At 43.7% G+C, this 13,837-nt stretch overlaps 1 protein-coding gene across 6 annotated transcripts in view; it reads right to left on the bottom strand.

Moving 5' to 3' along the window:
• The window catches only part of GRIK1 (glutamate ionotropic receptor kainate type subunit 1), a 630,706-nt gene that overhangs the window by 576,781 nt on the left and 40,088 nt on the right, over nucleotides 1-13,837 (bottom strand). Inside the window, exon 1 of one of the 6 annotated variants that reach the window (XM_063956428.1) lies at nucleotides 8,356-8,431. The exons of the other annotated variants lie outside the window; for them this stretch is intronic. The gene's annotated coding sequence lies outside the window, so the exon portion shown is untranslated. Of the gene's footprint in view, nucleotides 1-8,355; nucleotides 8,432-13,837 lie in introns of those variants that run through there. 6 annotated transcript variants of the gene reach the window in all.

Below are 13,837 nucleotides of genomic sequence, written 5' to 3'. Positions count from 1 at the left end.
CACTACATTTTGGCCACCGTGCTCGATCCTAGATTTAAAGCCTACCTTGGATCTCTCTTTCCGGCAGACACAAGTCTGCTGGGGTTGAAAGACCTGCTGGTGACAAAATTGTCAAGTCAAGCGGAACGCGACCTGTCAACATCTCCTCCTTCACATTCTCCCGCAACTGGGGGTGCGAGGAAAAGGCTCAGAATTCCGAGCCCACCCGCTGGCGGTGATGCAGGGCAGTCTGGAGCGACTGCTGATGCTGACATCTGGTCCGGACTGAAGGACCTGACAACGATTACGGACATGTCGTCTACTGTCACTGCATATGATTCTCTCAACATTGATAGAATGGTGGAGGATTATATGAGTGACCGCATCCAAGTAGGCACGTCACACAGTCCGTACTTATACTGGCAGGAAAAAGAGGCAATTTGGAGGCCCTTGCACAAACTGGCTTTATTCTACCTAAGTTGCCCTCCCACAAGTGTGTACTCCGAAAGAGTGTTTAGTGCCGCCGCTCACCTTGTCAGCAATCGGCGTACGAGGTTACATCCAGAAAATGTGGAGAAGATGATGTTCATTAAAATGAATTATAATCAATTCCTCCGCGGAGACATTGACCAGCAGCAATTGCCTCCACAAAGTACACAGGGAGCTGAGATGGTGGATTCCAGTGGGGACGAATTGATAATCTGTGAGGAGGGGGATGTACACGGTGATATATCGGAGGGTGATGATGAGGTGGACATCTTGCCTCTGTAGAGCCAGTTTGTGCAAGGAGAGATTAATTGCTTCTTTTTTGGGGGGGGTCCAAACCAACCCGTCATATCAGTCACAGTCGTGTGGCAGACCCTGTCACTGAAATGATGGGTTGGTTAAAGTGTGCATGTCCTGTTTTGTTTATACAACATAAGGGTGGGTGGGAGGGCCCAAGGACAATTCCATCTTGCACCTCTTTTTTCTTTTCTTTTTCTTTGCATCATGTGCTGATTGGGGAGGGTTTTTTGGAAGGGACATCCTGCGTGACACTGCAGTGCCACTCCTAAATGGGCCCGGTGTTTGTGTCGGCCACTAGGGTCGCTAATCTTACTCACACAGTCAGCTACCTCATTGCGCCTCTTTTTTTCTTTGCGTCATGTGCTGTTTGGGGAGGGTTTTTTGGAAGGGACATCCTGCGTGACACTGCAGTGCCACTCCTAGATGGGCCCGGTGTTTGTGTCGGCCACTAGGGTCGCTAATCTTACTCACACAGCTACCTCATTGCGCCTCTTTTTTTCTTTGCGTCATGTGCTGTTTGGGGAGGGTTTTTTGGAAGGGACATCCTGCGTGACACTGCAGTGCCACTCCTAGATGGGCCCGGTGTTTGTGTCGGCCACTAGGGTCGCTAATCTTACTCACACAGCTACCTCATTGCGCCTCTTTTTTTCTTTGCGTCATGTGCTGTTTGGGGAGGGTTTTTTGGAAGGGCCATCCTGCGTGACACTGCAGTGCCACTCCTAGATGGGCCCGGTGTTTGTGTCGGCCACTAGGGTCGCTAATCTTACTCACACAGCTACCTCATTGCGCCTCTTTTTTTCTTTGCGTCATGTGCTGTTTGGGGAGGGTTTTTTGGAAGGGACATCCTGTGTGACACTGCAGTGCCACTCCTAGATGGGCCCGGTGTTTGTGTCGGCCACTAGGGTCGCTTATCTTACTCACACAGCGACCTCGGTGCAAATTTTAGGACTAAAAATAATATTGTGAGGTGTGAGGTATTCAGAATAGACTGAAAATGAGTGTAAATTATGGTTTTTGAGGTTAATAATACTTTGGGTTCAAAATGACCCCCAAATTCTATGATTTAAGCTGTTTTTTAGTGTTTTTTGAAAAAAACACCCGAATCCAAAACACACCCGAATCCGACAAAAAAAATTCGGTGAGGTTTTGCCAAAACGCGTTCGAACCCAAAACACGGCCGCGGAACCGAACCCAAAACCAAAACACAAAACCCGAAAAATTTCAGGCGCTCATCTCTATACTGTATATTTGTATTTGAACGCTTCTATCATGTCCCCCCTTTCCCTTCTCTGCTTCAAACTATACAGGACTTAGAATTGGTGAGTCTGGGTAGTTGTGACATCACTGGGCCTGCTCTGTTCATGGGGAAACAAGCATTGCAAAAATGCACTGTTTAAGGATATCCTTACAAAGAAATAAGGATCAAATAAGGTTTGAGTCAAAAATATGGGCCCTCATTCCGAGTTGTTCGCTCGCAAGGCGAATTTAGCAGAGTTGCTCAGGCTAAGCCTACGCCTACTGGGAGTGTATCTTAGCTTCTTAAAATTGCGACCGATGTATTCGCAATATTGCGATTACAAACTACTTAGCAGTTTCAGAGTAGCTTCAGACTTACTCGGCATCTGCGATCAGTTCAGTGCTTGTCGTTCCTGGTTTGACGTCATAAACACACCCAGCGTTCGCCCAGACACTCCCCCGTTTCTCCGGCCACTCCTGCGTTTTTTCCGGAAACGGTAGCGTTTTTAACCACACGCCCCGAAAACGCCGTGTTTCCGCCCAGTAACACCCATTTCCTGTCAATCACACTACGATCGCCAGAGCGAAGAAAAAGCCGTGAGTAAAAATACTATCTTCATTGTAAAATTACTTGGCGCAGTCGCAGTGCGATTATTGCGCATGCGTACTAAGCGGAATTTCACTGCGATGCAATGAAAATTACCGAGCGAACGACTCGGAATGAGGGCCATGGTAAAAAAATAAAAAAGGGGCAGACTGGATGGGCCAAGTGGTTCTTATCTGCCATCAAATTCTACGTTTCACCCGGTCTTAACATTGTGATGATGCTACACCTGTCTATAACATACCTCCCAACTTTGGCCTCAGGCAAGGAGGGACATGCCGTGCGGGCGTGCGCAAAAAGGGGGCAGGGCTTTGCCAGAATGGGCGGAGCTTAGTCGGAAAGGGACGGGGCCTTGCTGCACGATATCTGTGTTCAGTCATTTCAGGGGCGTGCCCAGCGCTCCCTGAGCAGCTGCTCAGCCTCCGCCTCACTCCCTGCACTGTTTAGATGCTGTGCGCATGCGCACAGCATCTAATTCCGTGATCACCGGCTGCTTTGCAGAGCAGCGGTGATCACAGGATCTCCCAACTGCCCCCCACCCGCGGGATATTGCGACCCGCAGGAGGGACAGCGGGACAGTCTCCAAATAGCGGAATTGGGAGGTATGCTATAGTGAACGGGGGAGGTAACACTTTACTCTTTCGCAGAGCTGCAAAGTAATGTCAGAGTCACACTGAACAGTGTATTTTAACTTCATGGTTCTTATATGTAAATTTCAGTTCTGGGGTTTAGCGGTTCTTTAACCTGGCATGTGCAGTATGTTGGGGGACTAGTCATTTTATTACTTGTGTGGCTCTTGTACAAATTCAGCTCACATCAGAATAGGAAAGTGGAAATAGAAAACAATACAGCAATTTATATTTCAGAATCCGTTTCATCCATTCCAGCTATTGGATTATTTGCTATCTGTGAAATGCAGAGTGGCTTTGTCTCCCCCAGTCATATCAGACAATGGTACATAATCATCAGGCTTTTCTGCCTGCAGAGCGGATTGCTGTGTTATAACTGGAAGAACTTTATATGCTTAGGACACGGCCATTAATGCAGCTGGAATACTAACCAACACGTGTCTGTGTACTGGGAACATACGCTAGTGTCAAAGCATGTCCTGGCTTTTTATGCCTACTCTAATTACGCCCTTCAGCCTAAGCAATTTTGACAAGCAATAATAAGACCCACGCCATACATGTGAACAGAACAGAAAGCAGGGGAATATACTGTAATATTAGAAATGTGGAATTTACAATTCACCGAACATAACCAGGCAGTCACATGCTGCAAGGATTGCAAATCACTTACAGCCAATGCACAACTAGCGCCTATCGCTCCAGGACAGTAAAGGCAGCCATTTTGTAAGTCGAGCCAATGTTCTATCATCCAAGTAAACTTCTAGGAAGCAATCATCCATGAAGGATGGTGGGAATACTTTATATAGACCCAGGGCCGGTTCTGGCGCTCTGTGCGCCCCGGGCGGCAATAGGGGGCGTGGCTTCATACAGGGGGCGTGGTCATTTACGCCCCCTGTACAGACTGAAATGATGTGCGGTGCACAGTAAAGGACCTCTCCACGAAGGGAAACTAGACGCGTACTCGTCTAGTTTCCCTTCACAATGGCAGCGGGGGGGGCAGCGGCCAGCGGCAGCAGGGGGGCAGCGGGGGGCACACAGCAGCAGCGGATCTTGCCCTGGTGCGGCGCCCTCCGGAAGGCGGCGCCCCGGGCAAAAGTCCTGCTTGCCCGTGGCAAGATCCGCTACTGTATAGACCATACTGTACTTTATATGTCTGTATGCAAAATTAAATGGTGAGTGCCGCCTTGCTAGAAATACATTGGGGATTAACCCCGGTGTCCCCAGCACACCAAGCTGTACCTGTACTAAGACATGAAGGACTATATATATAATAGAAATACAGAGGTCTTAGTTACATACATTTGCAAATATATGGTAAAGCCACCAGGCTCCTCTGATGCTGGTGGTCCCTAATTTTGGTTTGGGCCTGGGGTGCAGAACCCCACAAACCGGCAAAGGCCAGCTACCCCCTTCCTGATCAAAACTTCCCACTCTCGTCTCCAGGATTCCTCCCAGACGTTCCCTCTCTCCGGAATACCCTCCCACACTCAGTGAGGCTTTCATCCAGCCTTTAAAAGTGCCTTTGTACCTTATCTTTTCATTCAAGGCTGCTACTGCTCCCCCAAATTCTCCAGCCTCTACTCTGCTGTTCTCCCCTTTGTTTCCACCCCTAACCTTCTAGATTGCAAGCTCTTGTACAGTGGATACTCTCCCCTTTGTTTTCTATGCTAATTGCACATTGTAATTATAGTTTGTACATATGCAACTTGTTGTTTGTTCAATCCCCTATATACAGAACTGCAGGGTCCTTGTGGTGCCTCATAAATTCAAAAAAATAATAATTATGATAATAAAGCTACCATAAAAACATTATTTTCAGTATATACAGTAAGTATCCACAACAGGTGTGTGATTCTCTTTCCCCGCAGAGTCTACGGACAAGTTGTTTTTAATAGCAGCTTAATTTGGTTATATTACGGTAAAATTAAACTTTATACAATAAAAACATTAACACAAAATAATAATAAAAGATGAAATGTTTACTATTCTCAGAACACTCTACATAACTTAGCATCAAGTTCTACTGTTGCACATTTTATTTCGCAGAGGAAAACCAAATATACAGTTCCTGTAAATATTGAAACAATAAGGGCAGAGCCCCCTAGTGTTCACAAGCGGTATTACTTCATGCTTAACCCTGAGCCTTCTACACAAACCTACAGTAGATATGAAAATTTCTACATTTTGAGGTAATGCTGGTGGAGACTTTGCATGTGAATATGGAGCGCCATGTGTACGGCTGTAATATATGGCCGGGCATTAGACTAGCTCTGTTTCCACCTCCCACATCATCATCCTCCCATAAACATAAAATAGTTAGCGAGGACAGCGAGAAACAACATGATAGTGCCCAGGAGTCATCATTACACCAAGGACTTAATTTAGAAGTTCTACTGGAACCATCTCAGTTTGGCTGCTCGAACCAGTGAGAACTACTCTGTTATTACATCTGGTCCTCGTTTGGTGATCTTTGCTCCTACCTGGTGGCAGCAGCTGCCACTGAACATGACGAAGCCTGTCCTGGCTCCGTATTCAGCAGAGAGCCCGATACTAAGACCAACACCAGGCTATACACAGTGCTCCATGCTGGCGCACAACTGCCAATGTCATTATTTTTATATATATATATATATATATATATATATATACACAACAATAGTCCTGTACTCGCATCAATTATTCCAGGGTGGGTGCTATCCCAACAGAACGAAGTCCGCTAAGTATATTGGTGTCCACGAAGGTGGCGGGCGCACTCTCACAAATACACAGATTCTTCAGTAAATGTCGACTGTTCTTTATTGTAGCCTCATGTAATCGACGTTTCGATCCTTCCACAGGATCTTTTTCAAGGAAGGCAGTACGATATCATTTATTTCATTATGCACAATCATTGAACAATGCCTAAAACGAATACAAAAATAAGAAAAGACTCAGCCTCCCAGGCCCCTTGACAATGGCAAAACATCTATATAAACGGCTTCAATACCCCATTCACATAGTGACTATAATATAGAATTTGTAGAATTTTTATAATTAAACACCGTAAACCAAAGTGACACATATCACCAAAGATATCAGAGAAACCACCTCAGCCCCTTCAGCAAAGTATACCAATCAACTGGTGCGTGCCTAATTCGACCGTTTAACCCACTCATGTGAAAGGTGTTGTTAAAGTGTCTAGATGGAAAGATATCACTTACTAAAAAACTTTAAAGAGGGGCAGTGTCCGGATCCAAAAGACTGCCAGCAACATGTGTGGTCCTATAGAAACTAGATGCATAATGTGAGACTGTTAGACAACCGAAAGACTCCACGGTTTAATAGAAGAGACATACGATTCAAACTGGCTTTTACCTATATAGGTCACAATCTTAGTATAATGTGTCCTGAGTTCACTGATGTTCCAGGGCTGATCGACCCAACCTATTGGAACGATATTAACAGTTCAAAATGTACAAATCTCGCAACTAGACTCCAAATCAGCAAAAAAAGCGCTTACCATATGTCAGGGCCAGCCATGTGTTCCCAGGAAGCATGCTGAGGACAGCCATGCCCCGGAAGTATATATACCCCCTCGGGCCGGAAGTGTGTCCCCAAGGCCAAATCGCCTCAATATGATATATGATCACAGTACACACTGGCTCCCAGCGCTGACCGTTCGTTCATGATTTTAAATGTAGACGCTACACTCAAAGGGCGCGAAAGCCTTTAAAAGCTCATTCACCGCCGCGTCTTGCGTTCCACCGACCGGAAGTGGGACGCGATGCGTTCCAAACACCGGAAATAGACGCGGCTCGTCTCACAGCTTTACACTGTGAGACGAGCCGCGTCTATTTCCGGTGTTTGGAACGCATTGCGTCCCACTTCCGGTCGGTGGAACGCAAGACGCGGCGGTGAATGAGCTTTTAAAGGCTTTCGCGCCCTTTGAGTGTAGCGTCTACATTTAAAATCATGAACGAACGGTCAGCGCTGGGAGCCAGTGTGTACTGTGATCATATATCATATTGAGGCGATTTGGCCTTGGGGACACACTTCCGGCCCGAGGGGGTATATATACTTCCGGGGCATGGCTGTCCTCAGCATGCTTCCTGGGAACACATGGCTGGCCCTGACATATGGTAAGCGCTTTTTTTGCTGATTTGGAGTCTAGTTGCGAGATTTGTACATTTTGAACTGTTAATATCGTTCCAATAGGTTGGGTCGATCAGCCCTGGAACATCAGTGAACTCAGGACACATTATACTAAGATTGTGACCTATATAGGTAAAAGCCAGTTTGAATCGTATGTCTCTTCTATTAAACCGTGGAGTCTTTCGGTTGTCTAACAGTCTCACATTATGCATCTAGTTTCTATAGGACCACACATGTTGCTGGCAGTCTTTTGGATCCGGACACTGCCCCTCTTTAAAGTTTTTTAGTAAGTGATATCTTTCCATCTAGACACTTTAACAACACCTTTCACATGAGTGGGTTAAACGGTCGAATTAGGCACGCACCAGTTGATTGGTATACTTTGCTGAAGGGGCTGAGGTGGTTTCTCTGATATCTTTGGTGATATGTGTCACTTTGGTTTACGGTGTTTAATTATAAAAATTCTACAAATTCTATATTATAGTCACTATGTGAATGGGGTATTGAAGCCGTTTATATAGATGTTTTGCCATTGTCAAGGGGCCTGGGAGGCTGAGTCTTTTCTTATTTTTGTATTCGTTTTAGGCATTGTTCAATGATTGTGCATAATGAAATAAATGATATCGTACTGCCTTTCTTGAAAAAGATCCTGTGGAAGGATCGAAACGTCGATTATATGAGGCTACAATAAAGAACAGTCGACATTTACTGAAGAATCTGTGTATTTGTGAGAGTGCGCCCGCCACCTTTGTGGACACCAATATATATATATATATATATATATATAGAAGAAAAAATCTGGCGGCACTCAGGAGACTGTATTAACCAATTTAAGTGTTTATTGGAGCAACATCCAACAATTGTTTCGGGCCTCCGCCCGTCGTCAGGGATGCAAACCACATACAAAACATACATTTTATACCCCAGTGAAGACCTCCCCCACACATGTGCAATACAGACATTAATCATCTCACCTGCAGGTCCACTCACCGTGACGAACGCCAAACTGTTAGCCGCCGCCACGAGCCGTTCCGCTCATCAGCTGCTGCCGCACAGTAGATGACGTCATCCAGGAGCGCCCGCAGGGAGACGGAGATCCAGCATAAGAATCGGTTACCTAGGTAACCAAAACAACAAAGCATATTTAAACAGACATTAGTGTAATCCAACAATACCAAAATACAAACAAATCTAAAAAACATATAGTGAAAACATGAATAATGATTCATAATAAAAACAAACAAACAAACTACGGGACGCAATACTATAAATTTTCCCATAGATAAAGAATTAGTCAATGTGGCATATGAATAAATATATAAGATCATGTTAATCACGGCATCAGTTGGGTGCTAAATCAATCATTTAATAGTCTAAATAATTCATAATAAATACAGAAATCTGTTTTATATGCATTAAAAGTTTATAGAAAGCTATGCAGCCCATGTTGTTCATTTAGGCCTTTAGGGGCCAATGTATCTAATCTAAAAATCCAACGGCACTCCAATTGGAGTAGCTTTTTGCCCCTATCTCCACCCCTAATTGATGCCGGAACATGATCTATAAGCCTACTCCTAATACTCGCAATACTATGCGATTGTTGCGCACAATGGCGGGCCATGGGCTGATCACTAGATCCTGATTCCAAAGCTGCCCTAATGGCCGACCGATGGTTAGCCATCCTCTCTTTGAATTGGCATTCTGTCTTGCCCACGTAATACATTCCACATGGGCAAGACAGCACATAGATTACAAATCTTGACGTGCAGGTGAGGGGGAAATTAATAGTATATTTTTTACCTGATCTTGGGTGTGAGATATAATCACCCACTAACATAGAGCGACAGGTGACACAACCAATGCATCTGAAGCATCCAGGTTTACGTGATAAAAAATGCTGTTTAGGCTTAGCCTTCACAAGCTCTGTTACATCAACTTTTACAAGCAAGTCCTTCAGATTTTTACCTCTAGAATATGCAGGCATTATTCTAGTATTGAGTAGACCTGGAAGGTCCTTATCAGTATTAATGATGGGCCAGAACTTTTTGATTTCCCTTTTTGTGTTATTACTTGCTTCAGTAAATCTATTGACCCAGGGAATTTTTTGTACCCCATTATCTATCTCAATCTTACTCTTTAAAGATGTTTCTCTAGGAATCTCAAGGACCCTTTGTTTGGTGGCCAATAACCTCTTATAATCATAACCCCTTTGTTCAAACTTTGATACCATATCATCCAATGCTCCATCAATCTTAGAGGGATCACTTGTGATGCGACGCACCCTGAGCATCTGGGAGTATGGTAAACCATATTTTAATGAAGGGGGGTGGAAACTGTCTGATTTAAGGATGGTGTTGCGATCTGTGTCTTTAACATATAATGATGTAAATAACTGATTGTCAGCATGCGTAATGCAGACATCCAAGAAATTTACAGTTGACAAACTCATATCATACGTGAATTTCACAACACTAGAAGAGGCATTGTGAGCATCAAGAAGATTCCTCAAACATTCCATTGGTCCACCCCATATGATTAACAAATCATCTATGAACCTAACGTACATAATGATGTAATGACTGAAAGGATTTGTTAGTAACAGGGGTTTCTCTACCCAACACATAAAGGCATTGGCGTACGACGGGGCCACATTCGACCCCATCGCACAGCCAAGCCGCTGTAGAAAAAAATTTCCATTAAATAAAAAATAATTCCTAGTCAACACCAAGAGTAACAATTCCAGAAAAAATTCCACCGGAGGGCCAACATAATAAGGATTATCTGTAATGAGTGATGCAACTGCTGATATACCCAGATCATGGGGAATACACGTATATAACCCAACAACATCAGCACTACAGAAAACTGTATCAGGTGCCAATTCACCCAAGTTATCCAAACGAGCCAGAAGATCATTTGTATCTTTAAGATAGGACAATGATTGTTGTACACACGGATTCAATAGGGCATCTAAATACACTGAGATTGGCTGGAATAGAGATCCCCTGGCAGATATAATCGGTCTGCCAGGGGGTTTCTCACTATTTTTATGTAGCTTGGGCAGTGTGTAAAACATGGGCACCATTGGATGAGAAGTTCTTAAAGCCATAGATAATTCATTAGAAATCCATGTTTTATCTACAGCCCTAGTTAACACACTGTCCAATTCGCTTTTATAATCCATAGTTGGATCTCTCATCAATCTCTCATATGTATTGACATCTGACAGCTGTTTCTCACATTCTGAAATATAATCTGACAGGTCCTGAACGACTATGGCTCCGCCCTTATCGGCGCTTCTGATAACAATGTCAGTACGAGACTGAAGATTTTTAAGTGCCTGCCGTTCAGGGCCTGTCATATTATTGCAGCCCTTTAAATGCTGGTTGCATTTGTTACCAAGATTGTCCATTAATCGTGAAAAAGTTCTAATCGATGGACTATTAGAAATAGGTTCAAATTTTGATTTAGGTTGCAGTTTTTTAAGCTGCCTGGGAATGTCCGTGTCAGTGTCAAACACTGTAGTTGATTGAGTCTTAAAGTGTTCACGCAATTTCAATGTCCTATTGAACTTAAACGACTCAACCTTCCACTGGAAGGGATCGTGACGAACAGTAGGGATGAAAGAGAGCCCTTTAGCCAGGACCTTACGTTCTAGCTGAGACAGTGGGGATTTAGATAAATTAAAAACCACTTCCCTTACTTGCGTGTCTTGGTTTTTGTTCTGCCTTTTTCTTTGGCCCCCTCGCCGCGTCCTTTTGGTGGCCTGCCAACTGCAGCTCGGGTAATTGCCCCTAAAGGGCGCTCTTGCTGTGAAGTGCTCGCTATTTGCAAATCATTATCACTGATGGAAGTGCTTGATCCCTCATAGTCCGTAAAGCGGGCCCTTGTTCTCCGATTGTGATGAAACGGCTTCTGTTGATTACGGGGAGCCGGGCTTGTTAACCATACATATACCCGATTTTGGTCATAATCTTGTTGGACTAATCGCTTCTTGTCACGTTTAAATTTAATTAAGTCCTTTTTATACTGGTCCAACTGCGTGGATAGTTTCTCCAACCAATTCACCTGTACATCCTGTGCAAGGGCAGGTTTAAATTTGGTCTCAAACTCTGTAATCCTCCCTCTTACTGTTGTCAACTCCTTTGAGGATTCTTCAATAACGAGTAGGAGCAAGTCCATGGAGCACTTATTGAGAATGCCGACCCATTTCTTGCAAAAAGGTGCATTGTAACGACCTATAGTAGGAGTGTTCCGTACCCTGAAACCTCTGGGGATCTGTTTTTCTTTATAATAATCTGCCAGGGTTAGGGCATGATACATATAGTCCAATTCACGTTTTTTCAGAAAATATAGATCCTTATAAAGGTCAGCATTCTCAGGATCAGATGATTCAGCCTGTATTTTACAGGAACTGAGTATATGCTCAGCCTCCACATCAGAATAACTGAAACATTCTTTAGTGTTTAATTGTGCAAATGCACATCCCGGCACAGCCTGTTCTTCCATTTGTGCAACAAATTCTGTTTAAAATGCCACTCAAATCAGCGTCCCATAGAATAAAAGGGAGGATTTAATCCACTGAAATATAACAAACAGAGCAATATATCGCTTGGGGTGCCTTGCTATAAGGTATGTAATTGCAGCATACCTCAAACATGTAGAAGCAAAACGGCCGGCACTCCCCCTGCTGCTGCAGAAACTGCTCCGGTGCCCTCCATAAGATGTAGACATCCAAATTGTAGAAGAAAAAATCTGGCGGCACTCAGGAGACTGTATTAACCAATTTAAGTGTTTATTGGAGCAACATCCAACAATTGTTTCGGGCCTCCGCCCGTCGTCAGGGATGCAAACCACATACAAAACATACATTTTATACCCCAGTGAAGACCTCCCCCACACATGTGCAATACAGACATTAATCATCTCACCTGCAGGTCCACTCACCGTGACGAACGCCAAACTGTTAGCCGCCGCCACGAGCCGTTCCGCTCATCAGCTGCTGCCGCACAGTAGATGACGTCATCCAGGAGCGCCCGCAGGGAGACGGAGATCCAGCATAAGAATCGGTTACCTAGGTAACCAAAACAACAAAGCATATTTAAACAGACATTAGTGTAATCCAACAATACCAAAATACAAACAAATCTAAAAAACATATAGTGAAAACATGAATAATGATTCATAATAAAAACAAACAAACAAACTACGGGACGCAATACTATAAATTTTCCCATAGATAAAGAATTAGTCAATGTGGCATATGAATAAATATATAAGATCATGTTAATCACGGCATCAGTTGGGTGCTAAATCAATCATTTAATAGTCTAAATAATTCATAATAAATACAGAAATCTGTTTTATATGCATTAAAAGTTTATAGAAAGCTATGCAGCCCATGTTGTTCATTTAGGCCTTTAGGGGCCAATGTATCTAATCTAAAAATCCAACGGCACTCCAATTGGAGTAGCTTTTTGCCCCTATCTCCACCCCTAATTGATGCCGGAACATGATCTATAAGCCTACTCCTAATACTCGCAATACTATGCGATTGTTGCGCACAATGGCGGGCCATGGGCTGATCACTAGATCCTGATTCCAAAGCTGCCCTAATGGCCGACCGATGGTTAGCCATCCTCTCTTTGAATTGGCATTCTGTCTTGCCCACGTAATACATTCCACATGGGCAAGACAGCACATAGATTACAAATCTTGACGTGCAGGTGAGGGGGAAATTAATAGTATATTTTTTACCTGATCTTGGGTGTGAGATATAATCACCCACTAACATAGAGCGACAGGTGACACAACCAATGCATCTGAAGCATCCAGGTTTACGTGATAAAAAATGCTGTTTAGGCTTAGCCTTCACAAGCTCTGTTACATCAACTTTTACAAGCAAGTCCTTCAGATTTTTACCTCTAGAATATGCAGGCATTATTCTAGTATTGAGTAGACCTGGAAGGTCCTTATCAGTATTAATGATGGGCCAGAACTTTTTGATTTCCCTTTTTGTGTTATTACTTGCTTCAGTAAATCTATTGACCCAGGGAATTTTTTGTACCCCATTGTCTATCTCAATCTTACTCTTTAAAGATGTTTCTCTAGGAATCTCAAGGACCCTTTGTTTGGTGGCCAATAACCTCTTATAATCATAACCCCTTTGTTCAAACTTTGATACCATATCATCCAATGCTCCATCAATCTTAGAGGGATCACTTGTGATGCGACGCACCCTGAGCATCTGGGAGTATGGTAAACCATATTTTAATGAAGGGGGGTGGAAACTGTCTGATTTAAGGATGGTGTTGCGATCTGTGTCTTTAACATATAATGATGTAAATAACTGATTGTCAGCATGCGTAATGCAGACATCCAAGAAATTTACAGTTGACAAACTCATATCATACGTGAATTTCACAACACTAGAAGAGGCATTGTGAGCATCAAGAAGATTCCTCAAACATTC

This window comes from Pseudophryne corroboree, chromosome 2 (assembly GCF_028390025.1).
Source record: "Pseudophryne corroboree isolate aPseCor3 chromosome 2, aPseCor3.hap2, whole genome shotgun sequence".
Taxonomy (NCBI): Eukaryota; Metazoa; Chordata; class Amphibia; order Anura; family Myobatrachidae; genus Pseudophryne; species Pseudophryne corroboree.
The sequence above is the reverse complement of the archived record's forward strand: the minus strand, read 5'-3'. Positions and strand labels throughout refer to the sequence as shown.